This window comes from Oryctolagus cuniculus, chromosome 9, assembly GCF_964237555.1.
Source record: "Oryctolagus cuniculus chromosome 9, mOryCun1.1, whole genome shotgun sequence".
NCBI lineage: Eukaryota > Metazoa > Chordata > Mammalia > Lagomorpha > Leporidae > Oryctolagus > Oryctolagus cuniculus.
In genome coordinates, this window is record NC_091440.1 from 5546024 (window position 1) to 5570160 (window position 24137).

At 41.8% G+C, this 24137-nt stretch overlaps 1 long non-coding RNA gene across 1 annotated transcript in view; it reads left to right on the forward strand.

The window, feature by feature from the left end:
* LOC138843751 (uncharacterized) overlaps positions 1 to 23807 on the forward strand; it is a 31632-nt gene extending 7825 nt beyond the window's left edge. The window contains exons 2-3 of the long non-coding RNA XR_011378712.1: positions 22370 to 22551; positions 23605 to 23807. This is a non-coding gene — a long non-coding RNA (uncharacterized lncRNA). The remainder of the gene's footprint in view (positions 1 to 22369; positions 22552 to 23604) is intronic.
* The last annotated feature ends 330 nt before the right edge of the window (positions 23808 to 24137 follow it).

Consider the following 24137-nt stretch of genomic DNA (forward strand, 5'->3'; position numbering starts at 1 on the left):
GTTCAAAAGTCAAGTCCTTTTACAACCCAAGGTTAAGTAGTCACAGGGTTGGAGGGGGACCTAGTCTCAGAAGGTTAAGTATAAAGCCAGCAATTCAAATTTTAAAAGGAAAGGTGTATCAAGTTACCAGTATTCAGGAGAACTATGGACTGTCTCAAGTGGAATAACTTACCACCAAGAACAGGAAAGTCAAACACAATGAACAATCCAATCTACCTTTGCCCTCAAATATGAGAGGTGCGGTTGTATGCCCATGGCATCGCCGTTTCAGTAGACATCTCTACAATTCAAACAAACAGTGACAGAGATCATGAGAATGATTTGTTTCAAATGTGTCTCAAAGATTAGAAGTCTGAAGAGAAGACAACCTAAGAAAGCAGACAGGACGGAGGAGCCCATGGAGGTATCTATAGAGAAGACTTTTCTATAACGGCACAATTTTTTCAGCATCATGCCCAGGAAGATTAGCCAGCTTCTAAGTAGTGGGATCAGAAAAACAAGCAATGTAGCCGCAGCCACTGTAGTACTTACAAAGGCCCATAAATATCCCCCAGTGCTGTTAGAATGACAGCATAGGTGATGAGCATGGGTTATTCTGAGAAATAGATTGTATTCCAGACACAGAATTGGCTCCAGAATATATCAAGGGATACTGGATGACACTGGAGACATGGGACCTCAAAGAAGTAAGCAACAGCTAATGGTCAAAGGTATCTAAGGGCTCAGAGCCAACCCACAGGACTAGGGCCAGGAGAGAAGTGACAACATTGCTTTAAAGACGTGCACAGGTCACTGCAGACAATGCAAGGACAGAGAGGAAAGACTCAAATGATGATGCATAGCAGATCAATTCCGAGCTACACAATAATGGAGATAAACTGCCCGAGACAAGATTTACAGTTACCAGCAGTGCTAACAGACTGCAGAAATTGTCAGGGATTTATCTTAAGGAAAACAAGGTGTTGTGTTTTTTTTTTTTTAAACAGGCAGAGTGGACAGAGAGAGAGACAGACAGAAAGGTCTTCCTTTTGCCGTTGGTTCACCCTCCAATGGCCGCCGTGGCTGGGGCACCACGCTGATCTGATGGCAGGAGCCAGGTGCTTCTCCTGGTCTCCCATGGGGTGCAGGGCCTAAGCACTTGGGCCATCCTCCACTGCACTCCCTGGCCACAGCAGAGAGCTGGCCTGGAAAAGGGGCAACCGGGACAGAATCTGGCGCCCCGACTGGGACTAGAACCTGGTGTGCTGGCGCCGCAAGGCGGGAGGATTAGCCTATTGAGCCGTGGCGCCAGCTGAAAACAAGGATTTGTAAGTACACATTAGGCTGAGTCAGAACAAAAAAAAAAAAAAACCTAAAGTGTACTTTGGTAAACACCACCAAATGCCAGTCATGTAACTAGAAATTTGGGAACACCAAGGTGGCCATGAAACCCTGCCAAGTGCATAGACAGACAGGGGCCATGGAGACATCTGATGGCTGCAGACTTGGCAAGCGACATTGTATTAGGTACAATGTTTGGTCATGCTATCAGGGGAGGGTAGAGCCAGGGGGTTTTCCAGGACTGTTTGGGCTGTATCTAGTCATCACACAGTCCCCAAGTGCTAATGTCCTTTAGGTACAGAGTGCATTTGTGTCATCCTGGGAGGGTAGGGAGAGGGGATTTTTCCATGAATGCTTGGTATTTAAGGAGTTCACAGAAAGTTGAAGCAAAGGGGCATTCCAGTAGATGAGGGGTATGTGACAAGACACTGCTATCAGCATCCTGGCAGGTTGGCAAAGGGTTGAAACAGGAAGGCGGCGAGGCCTGGGGCACACCAGAAGGTGGCAGCACCAAGGCTAGCAGACACACAAGGCATTTCTGACACCAGGTGGCAAAGATGGAGGCCTGAAGCAAGAGGACAGTCGCCAGCTCCATTCCTGCTGCGAGTGTAAGTTAGCTGCTTCCTCTGCTGTGGGCTCCACTGCAGGTTACCCCAGCTGGTCCTCAGAACCATCTAATCAGCCAGGCCCTATTAGGTCTGATCTCACCCTGCAGGTGTGGGCTCCTCTCAGACCATTGCCAACCTTGGTCCCAGAATGGACTGAAAACTCGTGCTCTTTAAATACCATGTGTTCGAGGGAATGAGCCTGGAAGGTTGAGTCAGCCTCAAAGTCCCTTCCAGCCCCCTCCCTGTGACCCCCACCTTGTGTCAAGCCCGACCACACCGTTACCCCACCTCCTGAACCCGGATGCTACACAACACTACAGCACTCTCCATGGCACGGGGTCACTACACCTCGCTCGGGCGTCCCCCCACAGCCCAGGGTTGGGGGTTCCATCTAAACGACATGACTCAGCCAGTACTTGGTACACAGGAGACCAAGTCACCGCTGCTATGAATAAAGGCTTTTCTGAGAGGCTTTGTAGCCCCGGCAAAGGGCACCTGGCGTGGCTGTGCTACAGCCGAGATGGTGGCTCTTAACTGCTTACATTGCCTCACCCGATGCGAGTTTGCCAGAGGCTGCACCACCGTGGCCTGTGGTGGTAATGAAGTGAACCAGCCCAGGTGGTTGCTCACTGGCGTGTGTGTGAAGCAGTGGTAAGAGTAAAAGGTTATGCTGAAGATGCATTTAAAAGTTATGCAAGGAGTGGTGGGCACAGCAGTACCACATCCCCTACTGGGGTGCCTGGATTCAGATTCCAGTCCTACTCCCCCTCCAGCTGCCTGCTAACGTGCACTGTGGGAGGCGGCAGGCAGTGGCTCCAGTATTTGAGTTCCTGCCACCCACATAGCTGGAGTTTGGGGCTCTTGGTTTTGGCCTGGTTCAGCCTTGGTGGGCAGCATTAGGGCACTGAACCAGTGGATGAGCAACCTCTGCCGCTCAAGTTTTTAAGACTTTAAGCTGTTTTATTACATGTTAGGTAAAAAGCTGTTTCCGTGTTTTGTATCCCTAACCTGAAGCTTAACGGGTCATGTTTTCCCAGTTTAGGAAGCAGCTTCACATAGCAAGTTGGCATTGTAGGGTTCTGTCTCGGCTCATCTGGGAAGCCTCAGGCAGGAGGCGGTTGGCCAGATTTCTGCCTGGGGCCACCCTGAAGTCCACTCAGCTATGGCGACCACTTGCACAGATTCCATGTTCCGTCTCTGGGTGCCCACCCTTGCCATTCTAGAACAATTCCCTCTTCCCTCTGATCTCTTGGCTCTTACTCTTTACAGAGCACCCACACAGGCAGGAAGCAATTAAGGCAATAAGAAACCAGCCAGCCTCTTATCGCTGCATCTAGAGACCCCTCCACCCCGCTGCCTGGGGGTTTGCTTCACTTGCTTCCCCCTCCCACTTTCATTTGTTCCTAAGATTCCCTCCCTTTCACTTTCTTTCCTGATGAAATCCGTTTTGCACACAATTGCTTTTCTTTTTCCCTTATCGCAAGTCAGTGAGAGGGACTCTCATTTTTCCCAGAGCATAAGATTTTCAAACCAGGTCTAGAAAGATCTTCAGTGCATATTTTAAGTGATTTTCCACCCTAATCATCTGACTTATCGCTTATGTAAATAAGATTTCCAGCCTCCGCTCAATAAGACAGGTACATTTTAGAACAAGTTCAACTGCATTTTTAACATTTTTCCAGCTGCCGGATAGAGGGAAAGAAATCACTTAAATAAGAAGCCAAGAGCCCTACCCAGGGAAGGCTGCTGGCCCACTGTGGGAACAGCAGATCTTAAGCCACTTTCAGAATCCATACCGCAAATAAATGGAGCGGGATCGTGACAACAACCACAGCTTTTCCCTTTTCTTCCATCTTGCCCCCCTACCCCATACAAAGTGGGCACCAGAGGGAGGGAAAAGGGGAGAGAGGAAAGAAGGGGAGGCAACATTGTCTCCTGGTGATAAAACTCAAGGCCCCGCTGCTGTCTGAAGCCCACCCCTGACCCTGCCCGCAGAGCACTCGCCAGTTCCCTTTGCAAAGTGCTATTACGCCTAGGTACCCACTTTGTAGGACCTCCCCCATTACCAAGAACCCACTCCAGCCCCCAGGAGTTAGGTGAGAAGGGCTCCGTCCTGTACTTGAACCCTTTATACCTTCATGTTGATGACGTTGCATGGGGTGGGGGGTCGACCCAGCAGGCAAGTTCACCTGTAGGACTCAGACACACCTGTGTCAGCCTTCCCTGTCTGCTCTCTGCTGTGTCCTTCAGATCCATTCCTTACCGCAGCTGAGGGTACTGGGAATGCTCTCACAAGACCCCTTCGTTTCCACCTCTGCAGCAAGAATCAACATCTTCATCAACCATGCTCAAATGATTACTGTGATATAATGTTTACATGAAATGCCATTGGAATCAGACTAGGTTTTCATTCTCCTGGTCCTGCTTGCATATTAGAATCATCTGGAAAAAATCTAAAAAGAGCACATAAGACCTCCAGAGACTTTATTTCACCTACGCTGAGTCCTGACCGTGGGCATTACTTAAGCACTCTCTGATTTATCCCCCTGTATGGCCACCTCTGAGAACTCTCTCTCTCTCTCTCTCTCTCTCTCTCTCTCTCTCTCTCACACACACACACACACACACACACACCCCTGTGAGACTGGAGATGAGCACTTCTTTGAGTCGGGTTTTTCACTGGCAAAATGGACTGCAATTCTTACTTGACAAGGCACTTAGGAAGATTAAAGATGACATATATAAGAAAGCACTTTGTAAGATCTACAGCACTATTTAAAGTATTTGTATAATAATTGCTAATTCACATGCTGCAAGATAATCTGCTGATTTATTAACTCCTGTTTCATTCTTCAGTCTCGCTCTTTCCCCCTGCACCCCAACGCAGCAGGGAGGACTTCGTGGCATCTGGCTGTGGGAGTCTGTGTCTAGATGTGTTTGGGATAAAATAGTTTTTCTGGAATTGAGAAACCTCTCCTTCCAGGGCAATTTGGAAAAGCCCAAACTCCTGGGGATGCAGAGGTCAAGATCATGCTTCAGCTTCCTGGGAGGTGGCTTGGGAGCCAAGTGCTCAGATTTAGGAAGACGCCAGTTGGAGTTGGGGAAGGACAATATGCAGAAATAATTCTCCTGTGAAAGATAGGCTGCAGGAGGCCACGGAATCAGAGCAGGTACCTGCACTGGATCCAAAAGACCAACCCACATACAGTCTCATCACATTTGTAGCCATTTAGCTGAGCAGACTACAAACACCCAGTTAAGCTGTAGCCAACTCACTGGTTGATTGATGAGCCTGGAGCCAATTATGTTGTTTTCTGTGTCTCACCTCTGATTTTCTATAAATGGTTTCTGATCATGTACTCAGGGTTCTTAAGAACCTGCTCTTATTCTGAGAACTGCCCCCATGCAAGTCATTTTGCTTTACTCTAGTAAATTACTAAGTTTAATAGGTTTAAAGAATTTTTCTTTTAACACTTTCAAAATTGTCCAGCAGCAATGATCGTGGTCCCATTCCTGCTGACCCTGTGAGGAAGAATCTGGCCTGCAGGGTGGAGAAGGGCTTGGGGAAGTGAACATGGAGAAATGTAGACCCAGGAGCTTGTGCCCCTACCCACCCCCTCTCTCCCCAGGTCTTCGAGCAACAGAACTCATGGCTTCAACGTCTATGCCCCACTTAATTGTGACTTTTAGGATTTAATTTTCTGTAAGCTGGAAGGAATCTTAGATTAATCCGAGTTAGAGAAATAAGAAAATATCTTTGATCAACAGTCAAGAGTTTAGCAATTACTGCTATGTACCACATAGCTGCTCTTCTCGAGGTAGCCTTCAAAGTCAACAAAATAGGATAGGAAAAATAAGACCAGAAATAGTAATGATATTAATACACCTGCCCTCGCCATCAGAAAGGACAGGACTCAGATGAAACAGTATATCTGAAAGTGAAAATCCATACTGTCATCAGAGTGCGTTAGGAAGCTGTGGCTATGACATAGCCAAGACACAGGCACAAGACTTGGGCAGAATCCAACCCAATAACTTTAAAATGGCTAGAAGATGAGAATGAGGAAAATTCAGAATAAAAGTCAACTGAAAAAAAAATACCTTAGAGGATTCCAAACTAAGGGTGAAATGACCCTAGTGAAGTTTGCAGGCTCAAAGCAGAGCTCTGAAGCAGGAGAGCTGCAGATTCAAATCCAAGTGCAGCTCACTCCATTGGCAGGGTTGAGACTTGGAGCCCAGTTTAACCAAGAGACTATAAAAGAAAGCTCTTCTCGTCTCTCACAGCTTGGGGAAAATTGCCCTGGATATCTACGAGTTGGATCTCATAACACAGCCAAAATCTTTGAATACATAAACAGCCTGTTGATGATGTAACACAATTTACTTGGGATAGGAAATTGTTTCCATAAAGGATAAATGGGTGACTATAAATAACCAGGGAAGGTTTAGAGTTAAGTATATTGGTGGCATAAATCAAATTCAGAGTATGAAGGCTTTTGTATTTAGTTTGGGAATAGTAACCTGTATATTTGGCATATAAAGTAATTGTAATATTTAAGAGGACTTGGCATCCTGAACATGAAAATATTAGCATTGAGATTGCAATTTTAAAGTGTAATTGAGTGAATTAGACTGGTAATTTTATATTAAACATTAAAAGATACTTTTATCAAATTTGTAAATAATATTAACACTTAAAACCAGCTATTTCCAGAATAAATATTGAACTTTCCCATTTGTTATACTTTTTGCCTTTTCCCTATAAGGTATCGAAATTATCAAACAAATAGCTGTAATCCTTCTACAAGCAGCTTTGCCTGCTCAACGTTGTTAACTCTTCTAAAGTTTGAGATTCAGAAGGGTTGGGAAATGCCATTTAGACTAATTTTCTAACCATATAAATGAAGAAACAGAGACTCAGAAGTTAATACCAGCTGGACGTTTCATGAATATTCCATCTAGTGCTTTCTCAGCTGTACTTTTAGTTTTGCTTATTACTTCATGAAGATATTTTCTCCTGGGACACACAAGGGCAATTCAAAGAGTTTGCAGAAAATAGAATTAAAATATAAGTCTATTTCAGTGCAAAAATTATTTGAAATCTAGGCATGTGAGAGTCTTCAAAAAGTTTGCATGTTTTGAAAAATTATGCATGGATTTCAAAATTCTTTGCCCCTTTTAGTTCCACTTGTAATGACCTTCTTGAAGTGCCTGCTAGCATTGGTATTATTTTAGGATGAACATAATAGATCAGCTGATTTTTTTTTTCCAGCCAAAGATAAAGCAGTTAGTCATTTAGCCCACAGCTGGGCATTTTCCTTCTCCCAGAGGTGAAAATCTGGAAAGGATGGGAAGACGGCTGTCCCCTCCAGTCTCCAGCCACTGTTTCTTAAAATTGCTTTGAAAACCCCTGGTGGTCTGGCCAACAGACAGAGCCACAGCTGACCAGAGTGCAACACTACTTCCTCAGCCTCCAGTGTTCTATGCTCAACTTCATAACTATGAGGAGTAACTTGCTCTACATAAGACTTTGTGACGTGCTTAAAACACAAGATAATCCTCCCAGGGCCCACTAGAGAAGTATCTTCTGCTATAAGAACACCAATTTATTTCTGCTGCAATCACAAATTGAGGTCTTGCTCTAGAGTACTAACATTCCTCTAGGGGTGGGTGGAGAACAACTTTACACAGAAAGAGAAATCGGGCTCAGAGTCGACAAAGCACTCACAGCTCTATGGAAAGGAAGAGCTGTGCAATGCAATGCTATTATGTCCACACACTCAGGATAAGATTAGCCACAAACTTATTAAATATTAATACTAAGGGAATGGTGACCAACAGCTTGAAGAACTAGAGAACTCAATGACCAATGGAGAAAGGTTCATGAAACGTGTTTTTGCCACCCTGTGTACCAGGCAAACCCAGCAAACTGAGGGCTAATAGCAAGTTGCTAAAAATCATGCTGTCCACTATTGCTAACTTTCAGCTAAAAAGATTTTTTAAAAAAGACTGAGAACTTCTTTCAAGCAAATTGAAAATTGGACTTTTAACTCCATTTACTTGATTTCCATATGTGATGGTTCTTGATGTGGCCACTTGGCTAAGCTGAGCTACAGTCCTCAGCTGTTTCGACAATCATGGACCCAGGTACTGCTGTGAGGGTATTTGCAGATATGGTTAGAGTCCCTCATCAGCTGAGACTCATGTAATCAACAGCAAGAATCTTGGGTGTACCTGACTGTATCAGGTGAGCCCCTTAGTGGGGCTCAGACCTTCTCAAAGGCAGGATGAAGACCTGTGCTTCAGTTACTGGGTTTACCACTGCCTGTGTTTTTTCTTTCCCCTATGCTGTGTACTGCAGGCTTGCTGATAGCACTCAAAATTGTGTCGGCCAATTCCTTGTGATAGATATTTCTCACTCCATCAACCTAGCTTCTGCTTGTTTTGCTTTTCTGGTTGATCCCTCACTTGTACAACATATTTTTTAATTTATTTTTTATTTAGTAAATATAAAATTTCCAAAGTGCAGTTTATGGATTACAATGGCTTCCCCCCCATAATTTCCCTCCCACTCGTACCCCTCTCATCTCCCACTCCCTCTCCCATTCCATTCACATAAAGATTCATTTTCAATTAACTTTATATACAGAAGATCTATTCAGTATATATTAAGTAAAGATTTCATCAGTTTGCACCCACACAGAAACACAAAGTGTAAAATACTGTTTCAGTACTAGTTAAAGCATTACTTCACATTGGACAGCACACTAAGGACAGATCCCACATGAGAAGTAAGTACACAGTGACTCCTGTTGTTGACTTAATTTGACACTCTTGTTTATGGCGTCAGTAATCTCCCTAGGCTCTAGTCATGAGTTGCCAAGGCTAGGGAAGCCTTTAGAGTTTGCTGACTTCGATCTTATTCCAACAGGGTCGTAGTCAAAGTGGAAGTTCTCTCCTCCCTTTAGACAAAGGTACCTCCTTCTTTGATGGAGCCCCGTTCTTTCCACTGGGATCTCACTCCCAGAGATCTTTCATTTAGGTCTTTTTTTTTCCAGGGTATCTTGGCTTTCCATGCCTAAAATACTTTCATGGGCTCTTCAGCCATATCCGAATGCCTTAAGGGCTGATTCTGAGGCCAGAGTGCTGTATAACATATGTTCAAGAAACATGTAGGAGGGGCCCTTAGGTTTTGCAAGGGTAAAGAAATAGGTATTATAAAATTTTTTACACTTATCACACATTAAATAAAAATGTCTTTTTTTCTCTTATAGGTGACATAATCCATCAAAAATTTAGAAGTATATCACTACACAAGAACAACTAAGTTTTTCAAGTGTTTTTAATTGAATTTCAAAGGTAAATTCTAAACACAATGGGTTATTAAGTCCTCAAAATGAAGGCTTCAATACCTGGATTTAATGGAAAAATTTCTGTGTGTTAAGATTTATTTGAAAGGTAGAGTTACACCGAGAAATGGAGATCTTCCATCTACTAGTTCACTCACCAAATGGCCACAATGGCCAGGGCTGGTCCTGGCTGAAGCCAGGAGCTTCATCTGGGTCTCCCATGTGGCAGCAGGGGCCCAAAGACTTGGGCCACCTTCTGCTGCTTTCCCAGTCCATAGCAGAGAGCTGGATCAGAAGTGGAGTAACCAGGACTCGAACCGGCACCCATGTGGGATGCCAGCATCCCAGGCAGTGGCTTTGCCCACTACACCAAAACAGTAGACAAAAGCAAGATTTTGGACATACCCAAGGAATTTGCTATAAATAAAATGGGTTCTCAGTACCTTCTGTTCTTAATACCTTACTTCCTCCATTCAGTCCATGAAAATCTCATGAGTAGGGGCTGGCACTGTGGTGTAGTGGGCAAAGCCACCGCCTGCAGTGCCAGCATCCCATATGGGCGCCGGTTTGAGTCCCAGCTGCTCCACTTCTGATTTGACTCTGTGCTATGGCCTGGGAAAGCAGAAGATGGCCCAAGTCCTTGGGCCCCTGCACCTCCGTGGGAGACCTGGAAGAAGCTCCTGGCTCCTGGCTCCTGGCTCCTGGCTCCTGGCTCCTTGCTGCTGGCTGCTGGCTGCTGGCTGCTGGCTGCTGGCTCCTGGCTTCGGATCGGCGCAGCTCTAGCCGTTGCGGTCAGTTAGAGAGTGAACTAGCAGATGGAAGACCTCTCTCTGCTTCTCCTTCTCTGTGTAACTCTTTCATATAAATTTTTTAAAAAAGTCATGAGTAGACGCATATAAAAACATACCCTAACAGAGCAAAGCATGATATAAGACTCTGGTCACCTCTCAACAGTACTGAAAAATTTTTTAAAATTCTAATTCGACGTTGAACAAAGCAGTTACAGTAATTGCTCTTGGTGGTAATCATCTGCACCTGTGATGAGTAGCGCTTTGTATCTTAGAAGATGTTGTACACATGTTATCAGTCCTTTCTCAGAAGTGAAAATCCAAGATATTTTGAATGATATATCAAAAGGCAGTTGAATTAATCACACCTTATAACTTCATTCCTAATTAAAACTCCCCAACCAATGTCTCAAAATTTAAAATCATAAAAAGTAATTTATAACACATTCACAATATGGAATAATACACAGCCAATAAAACTATGCATGTTATCAAGTGACCAAAAATGGGGGAAATGATAGATCTTCCAAAAAGCAGGGCAGAGTTCTAACATTAGTTTTAGATATATACACTTACACATACACATAAATAAAAATGTCTATAATTTGACACAAAATATATAATAAAATGTTGGGAGAAATGCCCACAAATATAAAATAATCACTGTATTGTGTGAAATAGGGGGTGTCCCCTATATCTTTGCACATTGTGTACTTATTTACAAAAATCCTGACATCGGGTGCTTTCGTTTCTCATCTGTTTTGTTATTCACATAGCAAAGTGCTCACTGTGAAGGAATACATCTCATTTGAAGTAGTAACTACATACATTTCTATAATGAGCTTTAGGGTTCCAGATCGTTCCAAACAGGTGACTGACTTGCACAATATTTGCTGGCCCTGCGGAATTGTTCTGCATTGCCTTCCGTCTTCATGGGAAGGACCTGCAAGACCTCCGTATTCACGGGGTCAGGTTTATCAGCGCTACCTGGCTGAGCAGGAAAAGTCAAGCCTGTGTTGAAGTCCTGGTACAGGTGTGCAGATGTCATCAACAGAATAATTTTCTAAGAGGAATTAAACTGGGCTCCCTGTCCTAGCCCTGCTGCTCCACGCACACTGCTGTTCTTGGGAGGGGCTTCTGTGTACATTTGCAAATGTTTGATTTCACTTTTCTCCTCACTGCCGTTACCAGGTTTGTCTTTCGGTCACTATGGGTGTCTCTGGTGAGAGTGCTTCTCTATCTCATCTTAAGGTCTCTCTTGTCAGTTATTTTTCTGATTCAAGGTGGACTGTTAGACAAAAAGTAAAATAGAGTTCAAAATAAGGGACATTTAAATCAAAACTTCAAAAACTAGAAACTCTCCTGGTAACTGACACATAAGACCAGCCTCCTCTGCTTTTCTCTCACATCTGTGTCTGCTATGTACGATTTTGAAAGTGCTGTGGCCATCCAATCTGATTGTAGATACCTGATTTGTCATCAAAAAGCAGAGAAAAATATTGGTGACCTCAAACATCTTTTACTCCACACTGGATGCCAGAGCAGATTCTCTGCCGTCCCCAGCTCTGGAACCATCTAATTAGGTCATCTCTTTAAAAAAAATCCAGGGTAGCATTGTGGCATAGTGGGTAAAGCTGCCACCTGTGATGCTGGCATCCCATCTTCCCATATGGGCACCAGGTCGTGTCCCAGCGGTTCCACTTCTGATCCAGCATCCCTGCTGATAGCCTGGGAAAGCCAGTGGAAGATGACCCAACACTTGGGCCCCTGCTACCTGTGTGGGAGACCTGGAGGAAGCTCCTCCACCTGACGTCAGCTTAGCTCAGCCCTGACCATTGTGGCCATCTAGGGAGTGACCCCAGAGGATGGAGGATCTCTTTCTGTCTCTCTCATCTCTCTATAGATCTGACTTTCAAATAAGTAAACAAATCTTATATATATGTATATATATATTATAAGTCTAAAACGTCTAGGACACAGCATTCCAGCTCCAGGTTTGCATGGAGGGCACAGGTGAGAGTGTGCGTAGTTGCATGCAGAGCCATTCAGAGGATTGAAATTCTCCTTCCCCCAAGAGCAGTGGAAGGTGTTTTTCTCTGAATGTTGCTGTCGAATCAAGTATTTACATCCAGATCAGATGACCACATGTGTGTTTTTTCAATTTTATACGTATACAAGTGGAATTTAGCTTTTCAAGCATAATGATAAATCAGGGAAATAATGAAATATTTTAATAACAACAAATACCTCATCATTTGTTATAAATATATAACCAGCACTGTGAAGGAAATGGTTGTAGGTTTTAGGAATATTGAAAGACATAATAGTGTTAACTACAGCAACGCAAATAATGAAAAGTTATACAACTTAGGTTTAAAGTTGCGTATACAAAATACATGACTGCTTAAGGTTGAAATAAAACTGGGGCTGTTCCAGTTCCTGTCAGGATGATAAACTCCCATGAACTGCCAACTCCTTCTGTAATACCCCACTTTGGAGATTCCACAGAGGTGAGAAGTTGAAGGATGTGAGAAAATGACATGAGCTAATGGCAGCCCTGGGAAGACAGAAGGCTGGGGTTCCTGGGTGTGTGGGAAATTCAGCTCAGAGTGGAAGTTGGTCAAGAGCAGGATAGGGGAGGTATGGGGGGAGCCTCTTGAGTTGTGAGATTTTCTTTCATAATCCTATGGAGATCATTTCCACCTTTCAACTTAAAAGCTTCCAAAAGGATTGACTCAGCTTTTATTATGGCAGGAACACACTGCTTGATTGGAACGCCTGGGTCTGAGTTCTGATTCCAGCTTCCTGCTAATGCACACCCTCAGAGGCGGCAGGTGATGGCCCAAGTAGCTGGCTCCCTGCCACACACATCAGAGATTCAGATTGAGTTCCAGGCTCCTGGCTTCAGCCCAGTGGCTGCTATGGAAATCTGGGGAGTAAATGGGCAGATATCCATCTTAGTCTCTCTTCTGTCTCTGCCTTTCAAGTAATTTTTTTAAGAAGACTTTTTTAAAAAAGCCAAGGAGCGTACATTATTTTGATGTATTTTTTTAAAAAGAAAAACTTATAGAAGGAAAAGCAGATGACCTGCAATGGAATAAGAATCAGACCGCAGGCTTCTCCTCAGCAGTACCAATGGCAGGAAGAAATGCAGTAATTATTTTCAGTGTTGATAATCACACTTGAAACTAGAATTTTTCCACTTATAGTCCCAATTGTGTAAATGTCCATAAACTCTACTAGACAAAGTCCTCTTAAAAGAAATAACTCAAAAATGAAAACACATTTAAGTTCTATGAAATATATTTCATGTACTTATAGATGAACAAATATGTTACTCTTTTTTGAAAATACACACCATCAAAAACTGAAAATTTACTGTTTTTATATAAAATCTGAGGGATATTCAGAAAGTTCATGGAAATGTATATTATAAAAATACTATACAAATTTTCTACATCAAAATAAACTAATTCCATTTTCTCAAACTTTTCAGAGTGCTCTAATGGCTCAAAACACATAAAATAGATGGAAAAATCTAACTACAAAAACCCTTGAAATATGTAACTAGATTACAGAGTGTCCAATATATTGTCTGTAAGAAACATGCATAAAACCAAAGACTCCAGGAAATTTGTAAGTCAGAAGATTAGGAAGATACACCAGGCAAGTATAAGCCAAGATAGTAATTTCAATATCATATAACGTAAGATTTCATGTAAGAATTTCTAAGCTATTATATATAATAACAATAGCTCTCAAAACTTTATAATATACATTTATTGACCTAATATTGCTTTGTAACATATAAGGAAACAATTAACTACAATAAGAAAGAACAACATTCAAAAAAGTTGATGTGGCTCAAAGGGAAAAAGAAGAATATTAAACTTCTTTGAGATATCTTTCAATATTTATAAGCCCAGTAAAATGCTAAATATTTCATATCATATTCTGTTGAGATTGTAGGGAAATATGTATGCTCGTACACTGCTGATAGGAAGGCAAAATTGGTCAATAATTGTGGAGCAAAACTTGGCTATATATTGAAAAGTTGCAGAGTGGGCATTTGGTACAAAGGTTATGTCCAGCATTCCATAGTGGGATCCCTGGGTTCAAGTCCCGGCTCTGCTTCTGATCCCACTTCTGGGTAATATGCACCCTGGGTGTCAGCAGGTGAAGGCTCTAGGATTTGAATTCCTGCCTCCTACACAGGAGACCTAGGCTGAGTTCCAGGCTCCAGGCTTCTGCCTGACCCAGCTTTCGCTATTGCAGGTATTTGGTCAGTGAACAAGTGAAAGATCAGTCTGTCAGGGCCGGCGCTGTGGCGCAGCAGGTTAACACCCTGGCCTGAAGCGCTGGCATCCCATGTCGACGCCGGTTCAAGACCCAGCTACTCCACTTCCTATCCAGCTCTCTGCTATGGCCTGGGAAAGCAGTAGAAGATGGCACAAGTCCTTGGGCCCCTGCACCCACGTGGGAGATCGAGATGAAGCTGGCTCCTGCCTCTGGATTGGCACAGCTCCGGCCGTTGCGGCCAATTGGGGAGTGAACCAGAGGATGGAAGACCTCTCTCTCTCTCTTCCTCTCCTTCTCTCTCTGTGTAACTCTGACTTTCAAATAAATAAATAAATCTTTAAAAGAATATCCAAGTGAGAAGAGATCTAAAAAGAAAAATTGGTCCTCTCCTTGTCTCTCCTCTCCTCTCCACTCTCTCTGTTTCTTTCTCTCTCTCTCTCTCTCCCTCTGTGCCTTTCAAATATATATTTTTTCAATGTTGTATATGCACTAATCCTTTATATCCAACTCAAAGATGCACTGACAAAAACACCAAATGATATTTGCACAAGGTATTTTGATGGCATTTAGTTCTAATATGAAAATATTGGAAATAACCCAAATGGCCATCAACAGGACACTGGTTGGAACACTTTGATACAGCTATAAGATGGAATGCATGCAACTGTGTATAAAAGCACTAAATAGGAACTCTATCCAGTGTAGCAATGTGGCCTGCTAGGCTATGTTATTAAAAAAAAAAAAAGGCAGCAAAGTGGAAAACAGTATGTGCTATCTAACTGCTTGAATAACGGGATGAATGATATTTTCTATTCAGAAGAAACAATGTAAGGATAAGTTACTTCTGGGAGAAGAAGAAAAGTAGGTTTTATGAGCAAATAAAGTAAAATGAGCAAGTTAAGATATTGTAATATTAAATTTTAATTGGAAATGTCAGCACAATTATGATATATTCTGTTTTAAAAATCCTATGTATTTTTCAGACCAGTCTCAGAGCTTAGTAGCATGTACATGGCCAACACCAAACGGTGTCTCTCTGTTCCCACTGAAAGTGGCCTGGACACATTAGAAATACTGCAAATGCCAGCTATGGGGTAGCAAACCCATAAATTTAATCTTTTCAGCATGAACGTCTTGTTATGCTAGAGAACAGGGGGATAATTAGACTAACAGAATCTTATCAAAAGGACACAGGAACTCACCAACGGCCCAAGAGAGGGAAATTTAAGGGAGTGATGATGATAATTGAAACACTTCAAGAATACAAAAACTATGGTATCTTGGAGAAAATACACACATTGCCAACTTGACAGACTTCTCAGGAAGCAGCCCAAATTCTGAAAAATGATAAAGGGAAGAAATAAAAAATTCATCCTAAATTTATTTTTTATCAACTCCAGATTGAAAATGTTAAGAATTTCAGATAATAAATACAGAAAAATCAAAATACAAAATCACTATTTTGCCATTTCTTGTGAAATAGAAAGTGTGAGCTGTTGTCTAAACTTATTAATTTAGTAAAACTGAAATTCAACAAAAAGACCTAAACAGAAGTCCAGATATCTAGAATCTAAATAGATTATTTCTAAATTAAATTTGGGTTAAAGAACAATAATACGGGAATTATAGAATACCTAAAAGGATCAATTACAGGACGCTGAAATGGGTACAACTCAGGTAAAACAGCATGTAGCTTATAATGAATTGGGTGAACAAAAGTCAGAAAATTAACAAAGTACTCAATTTAAGAAGTTGAAAAAAGAGCAAATAAATAAACATAAAGGGATATAAAAGGGACAGAAATTTAGCCCAGTGGTTAAGACACTATTATCCACATCAGAATACCTGGCTTTAATTTCCTGCTCCTGGCTCCAGCTTCCCACCAGGGAAATCCTGAAAGCAGCCAGTGATAGCTCAAGGGACACCTGGGATGAGTTCAGATGCTGTCTTCAGTCCAACCTAGTCCTACCTATGTGGGCATTTGGGGATTGGACTAGCCCATGGTTTCTCTTTCTCTCTCTCTCTCTCTTCCCTACCTCAAAAATAAATTTAAAAATAGTTGTTTCTGAAACCATAAGTAATATAGCTTATTTTATTTCATACAATATTGATTACAGAGTGGATTGATAAGGACAATCCAAGAAAAAGTGCAATAGATCTATTTTACTTATGATTACAGAAGTAAATAGAAATCCCAAATCAAATATTAGTTACAGAAACCAAAATACAAGGAAACAAGAATGGAAAGAAACTCTGTAACTTCATAAAGACTGTATCCCCAGACCAACAGCAAGCACAGTACTAGTAGAGACCTATCAAACCCATTTCCTTTATGAACAGAGGGAATGAGATAAAAGTGCATTCTGTCACCCCCAATTTTCAAGGTAATTGGAGTGAAGACATAGCCAACGAAATAAGTCAAGCCAAAGAAGATTTATATTCATAGAGGAGAGATAAAGTTATTACTAGCTTAAGAATATGATTTTTCTATGGAAGAAAGCCTAAAACGGGACTCAAATGACACCCATATTGTAAATCCAATCTAAACCGCAAAGGGAACGTAAGCTAAATACTACACGTATAGTTTAAATGAAACGCAAAAAAAAAGTAGAGGAGCAGAATGTAGGTTTTACCATATTGGGAATTAAGAACTATTAACATCATATTAATAAAAATTGTGGCATAGAAACAAAAAGACTCTCATACATACGCAACCTGGTACTTGTGATGTGAGAGCGTTGTAGTCACTGAGATCTGATTGCTCAATAAACAATGCTGGAAAACAGGCTCAGAAATAAAATTCCCTGTCTCCCACACACCTTTGGGATCTTTGCATCTTCCGATGCAGCTGTGAAAGATAAAACTATAAGGACAACAGAAAAGACCTCTGTGACTGAGTTGAATTGTTCCTTAGACATAATTGGGGAGGGCAAACCACAAGGCAAGGCCCTGATGGGTGTGTTAAAAAGTCAGGAAACCTATAGGGTATGAGTTGGGCATTGGTGTAGTGGATGAAACCACCACTAGGGATGCCCTAATCCCATATTGCAATGCCGGGGATTGAGTCCTGCCTCTGATCCCAATCCAGCTTGACTACTATGCCTGGGAGGCAGCACATCATGGCCCAAGGACTTGGACCTCTGCTACCCACATGGGAGATCAGGATAGAATTCCAGGCTCCTGGCTTCAGCCTGGCTCCTCAGCCTTGGATGTTGTAGGCATTTGGGGAGTGAACCAGCAGATGTAAACTCTCTCTCTCTCTTTCTCTCTCTTCCACACTGCCTTTCAAATAAATTAAAACATTCAGGAGAGGCAAATTCAGAGAAGATACTTGCAATATGTGAAACTGTAACATACAAGGAATTCCTACAATTTAACAGGAAAGATGAAAACTATGGGGCTGGTGCTGTGGTATAATGGGTTAAGCCACCACCTGCGATGCAGCCACCGGTTCAATTCCCAGCTGTTCTACTTCCAATCCAACTCCTTGCTAATGCACTTTGGAAACCAGCAGAGCATGGCCCAAGTGCTTGGGCCCCTACACCTATGTGTGAGCGCCAAAAGAAACACCTGACTGCTGGAATCTGCCCAGCCCAACCCTGGCCTTTGTAGCCATCTGGGAAATAAACCAGCATATGCAAGATCTCAATCTCTCTCTCTGTCACTCTCACTTTCAAAGGGAAACAAATAAATCTTGCAAAAGACAGCAGACAATTGGGCAGAGAATATGATTTCATTATTCAGAGTAGAAATCATCAAGATATTTCCAAAGGTTAGCAAGAGATTGGCAGTCTAAAATGTCCATGTATTGTCTGTGGAAGTGTAAATTGTTACAATTTCTGTGCAGTCTAAAATTAAGTCTGTCTAGCCACCGTGTCCCCAATCTCACTCCTGGAAACCTGTCTCAGAAACTTCAGAACCACTACAACAATGGCCATCCCAGTACTACAGCAGGTCATGAAAGATTGAAGGAACCTAGTTGCCTAACACCAGGTCTATATTAAGAAAAGCATAATGGATGTGCAATAGGAAGTATTTGAAGGGGTACCAAAAGTGAATTACACAAGATACCAAGAACTGGAGCCCAAACTAATCAATAGTGCTGTATTAGGAAGAAATGTCCAAAGTTCTATAATAACATATCATGTGAAACAGAAATTCATGAATCACAGTCAGTGCTGGGCACCCTCCAAATGTGCACATGTACAAGAACATGAGACACACTGAAGTGGCAGTGCCAATTTAGAATAAAGGGAAGCAAAACAAATCTAGGCACAAGTCTTGCAAGGACCAAGAACGATAATGTTTCGTGAATTAAAGAATATGAGTCACTCATTGTGATGCAAATAGAAAACAAATGAAGAATCCCATTGGACAAAATACACAAAGAAATAAAGTTTAGACCTGATGACAACCTTTAGATATACAATAGTCCAGCAATACCCTCAACTTTTAAGAAATATTTCCTTATTTGAAAGGTAGAGGGACAGAGGGAGATAACAGATCTTCCATCTGATGATTCACTCCCCAAATGCCTGCTGGGGTTTTGGCTGGGCCAGGCCAAAGCCAGGAACCAGAACTCCAACCACATCTCCCAAGTGGGTAGCAGGGACCCAAGGACAGGGCCACCATCTACTGACTCCCAGAGCCATTAAGCAGGAAGCTGGACAGGAAGCCAGGTAGCTGGGATTCGCATCAGGCACTCCAATGTGGGATGTGAACATCCCAAGGAGTTGCTTTTAACCAACTAGAATGTCCTTGTTTCAGACAGGAGCCACAAGTTTGGGGACCAGCCTCACTTCAGGCCAAGTGACTGCAAATTTGAGAACTTCTTCAACATTCCCAGGATTGATAGTTCTTCAGACTCAGATGCCAGAGAGCTGAGGTGCCCATGGTCACATCAGCCACAGCCAAAGGCTGTCAGTCAGAAGTAGCCAAAAGAAAAGATGCTTGTCACCACCGCCACCACTCCAGCATGTGTGCAAGATGCTCACAGCGTCACTTCCCAGGAAGCCTACCCATGCTCTGTGTCCAAAGGGGGTTCAAGCTCTCACTGCATCTGTGGCTGATCTTTATTCTCCAAGCCCCCTTCTGCCAGCTGGGCTTCGTACTTTTGTCTCCGGCTTTCCCTAAGGGTGGAAGTGTTTTGATGAGTGTTGTGATGGAAGTGTTGTTCCTGTCATGAGTCTCAGTGTTAGACTGTCTAGTGGCCAAAGCTCCAGGCAGACAAAGACTCCACCAGATAGCACATCCATGGGGACTATGATACCTTCCAGCCAAGGATAAAGGTAGGTTAAGTCTTCATACACAATGATCTAGAACTTTGGTGACTCAAAGTTTACTGAGTGATGATAGGCCAGGATTGAAAGCCACAGATAAAGCTAAACACTCTGTTTGCAAATGACAAATCTGGAATCTCAAGAAATAAAATGACTTGTTCTGTGGTCATGACCACCTAAATAGTAAAAGGAACCAAGGCTAGAAGGAGAGTGGGCCAAGCTATGCCAGCCGACTCTATTGCAAGGTACCCTCATTCACAACCTGCGATCATTGTCTACAGACTGAATGATAACTTGCCGTGTGCCTATCTATAAGCATACCAAGGTGTTGTTACAATTAAAAAGTATGAACACATGTAAAACTGTTGAATTTTTTGTAGCCTTATGTTTCAGAAAGTGGTAAAGGAGATTTGGAAAGCATGCTCTGTACAGAAAACAATGGAATAATTCAATCCTCATTGTTTATATTTTATACCAACAAACCTTAACCCCTACCTTACCAATCCCCTGAGTCAAAGTTAATTTTCCCAAAATCGAGCATTAGCAAATGTGGTAGGACTATTGCTAGTGTGATAAGACAAAAGGAAAGATATTCCTATGATTTAATTGCTTCTTAAACAATCTACCGTTTGAAATCATTGATGGTGAAATTGTATAGGAATCTTCTTTAAGATTTATTTACTTGAAAGGCAGAGTCACAGAGAGAGGGAGAGGGGAAGAGACAGAGAAATCTTCCATCCTCTGGTTCACTCCCAAATGGCTGCAACTGCCAGAGCTAGACTGATCTGAAGCCAGGAGCCAGGAGATTTCTTCTGGGTCTCCCATGCAGGTGCAAGGGCCCAAGCACTTGGCCCACCTCCCACTGCTTTCTCAGATCATAAGCAGAGAGCTGGATTGGGAGAGGAGCAGCCAGGAAACAAACTGGCACTCATATGGGTTGCCAGGACTGCAGGCAGAGGCTTAGCCCACTACACCCCAGCACCAGCCCTTATAACTCTTTTTGTTAATACAAGGAGAACAGATTTCATGTATTTCATAGGTAAAGTACTAAGAAAATAACTATGCTTTCCTCCCTCCTTCTACTCCTCCTCAAACCTACTCCTTCCTTCCTTTTTTTTCTTTAATTTTGCAGAGACACACTTCCAATCCACTCCATAATTTCAGGCTTAATTCATCACTAAGCATAATATTCAACAAGTAAAAAGCGGGAAGACCAAAGTTGCACAGGAGTGTAAACAAGGACTAAAAACAACAACCATGTCATATGATCTCTGTTTCATTACTTTTTTTTTTCTGTATTCTATATACTGTCACACATCAGAAAAGATAGGATAGTTGTCTTTTGGGGACTGACTTGTTTTACTAAGCATAATGATTTCCAGTTGCACCAATTTTGTAGCAAAAGACAGGATTTCATTTTTTTATGGCTGGATAATATTCCATAGTGTACATGTACCACATTTTCTTTATCCAGTTATCAGTTGATGGACATCTAGGTTGTCTATACCTTAGTTATTGTGAATTGAGCTGCAATAAACATGGGGGTATAGATCACTCTTTCATATGCTGATTTCACTTCATTTGGGTAAATTCCCAGGAGTGAGATGCCTGGGTCATATTGTAGATCTATTATCAGATTTCTGAGAAATCTCCATACTGTCTTCCATAATGGTTGTACTAGATTTCATTCCCACTGACAGTGTACTAGAGCACATTTTTCCCTACATCCTCACTAGCATTTATTGTTTTTTGATTTATGGATTATAGTCTAACTGGAATGAGGTCAAACTTTGCTGTGGTTTTTATTTGCATTTTCCTGATGGCTAGTGATCCTGAGCTTCTTTTTATATGTTTATTGACTATTTGAATTTCATCCTTTGAAAAATGCCTGTTCATAACCTTTGCCCATTTCTTAACTGGATTGTTTTTGTTGTTGTTGAGTTTCTTGAGCTCTTTGTAGATTCTGGATGTTAATCCTTTATCAGTTGCATAGTTTGCAAATATTTTCTCCCATTCTGTCAGTTGCATCTTCACTTCATTGAGCAATTTTTTTTGCAGTGCAGAAGCTTCTTAGTTTGACAAACCCCATCTGTCTATTTTTTATTTTATTGCCTATGCTGCTGGGATCTTTTATAAGAAGTGTTTGCCTATGCTAGTGTCCTGCAGAGTTTCCTCCATGTCTTTCTCTAGTAATTTGATGGTATCTTGAAAGAGATTTAGATCCTTGATTCATATTGTGTTCATTTTTATATAAGATATAAGACAGGTGTCTTATTTCATACTTCTGCAGGTATAGAGCCAATTCTCCTAGCATCATTTGTTAAAGAGATTTCCTTTCTTTAGGGAGTGATTTTTAACTCAATTGTTAAAGATTAGTTAGTTGTAGATGTGTGGATCTGTAACTTTGCCTTTCAAATCTTTTAAAAAAAACTCAAACATATCAATCTCAACTCAAACATTTGTTTGGGAGGGTAAATTTTGTTTCAGTCTCATTAAGCCTAACCCTTACTCTTGTTCACCAAGGTTGATGCTCTTTGATCCCTGATTTGTGTGAATATCCAAGACTTTGTTCCATACTATCATCTGGAGAGGATCCCCTGGTCATCTATCCATCTTGGGCACCACTGAAGCAGAATTCCTTGGCTCTGCTTTAAGGCTAACCTTGGGTTCTGGGATTTGGATTGAACTCAATGGCCAGATCATCCTGTTGATTTATTCTCTTCCAGGTCTTCCCTCCTCCCTGCATCCAACAAGGGAAGTGATGGTGGCCCAAATGCACTCCCATTTCCATCCTGTGGCTCATCTGCTTCTCTTCAGCTTTCCGTCCATGCAAGAGTAGCAGCTCCTTACCCCACTACTGGGGACAGACAAGAGTCATCCTCTCAACACAAGATATAAGCCTTAAGATGTAAGTCTAGAACCAGGTGACCATGGGTGTATTCTGCTTCAGACTCTGTATTAGAAACATCAGTGAAACTTTCTCATCAGAGGGGAGAAAAACATAGGAAAACTGCAAAATTAATCTGAAATCATCCCGCTACACATGAACCAACAAGAAAAGGGTGCTTCGCGCCTTTTGATGTTAAAGTAGCAGGAAGACTTAGGAAAGAAAATAAAGGGACAAAGGGACAGAGTTGTTGGTGGGAAAACAATGATTCCCACTACTCCTTAGCTACACTGAGAAGGGATTGGTCTAGGCTACTGCTCCACAAGTTATTTTATCCTCACAAATTCCATCATTTTATTTTATTCTCTGCCAGAAAATAGTTTAAGTGATGATGGTGTTGCTACCTACTTTAATTTGCTTGAAGTACAGGTTGAGAGAATACTGGTATTATTAATAAAAACAGCAATAATGGAGTATACAAGTTAGTTGAAGTTAATTTTTGGCAATATAACATCACCAAATGAAAAATCTAATGTTTTTCCTGTTGACATAACAGGAAACTATCTTTTGTTCCGGACAAATATTTATAAATGCCAATCATTTATATCATGTGCTATCTAGATAAATTGTTCTCAAGCTTGGAGGGTCATCAGTCAGCATACTATAGTTTGTGGACCAGAAACGTCCCACCACTAGAGATAAGAATGGTTTTTACGTTCTTTGATTGACATGTGAATGTTTATGAAATCTGAATTCCTGTATCCACAAAAAAAAAATGGTGTGGGAATGCTTCCATGCACATTTACATCACGTCTGTTAGTTGTTTTGTGTTAGAAAGAGGGCTGAATCTTTGCAACAGGGAAAGTATGGTCCACAAGGCCTAAAACACTATCAATTCCTTTGAAAGAAATTATTGCTATCTCATGAAGTAGAATGTGTCTGTGCAGGGTGGGTTGTTTAAAAATGTGTGATCTTGGGACCCGCATAGTGGTACAGCAAGTTAAGCTACCGTCTGCGCACTGGCATCTCATATGGCCACCAGTTTGAGTCCCAGATGCTCCACTTCTCATCCAGCTCCCTGCTAATGTGCCTGGGAAACCAGCAGATGACCCAAGTGCTTGGGCCCTCTACCCATAAGGGACACCTGGATGAAGCTCCTGGTTCCTGGAATCTGCCATTTGGGGAATGAGCCATCAGATGAAAGATCTCTAGATTTCTTCCCCCCACCCCACTGTAATTCTGACTTTCAAATAAATAAATCTTAATGGAAAAAAAAATTTTTAAGTGTATGTTCCTTTATTTATTCAGGAGCTCTGATCCTATAGATGGGTGTAGATGACCGGAAATCCAATTTAATAATCACTCCAGAAAATGTTGTAGCAAAAGTCCCTAGCCCCACTCTACCTATATGAAATATTTTAAAATCTAGATGTGATGTGTATATATATAATATGTGTGTGTGTTTGTGTGTGTGTGTGTTTCACTTGTGGCTATTTCCTTTTTGGTAAATATTCTTTATCTCTCCAGGATATTAAGAGGAATAAGTAAATTTAAATAATAAACTATAAATAGATGTTTCAAATATTTAAACATTCCTGTTTGCTAAT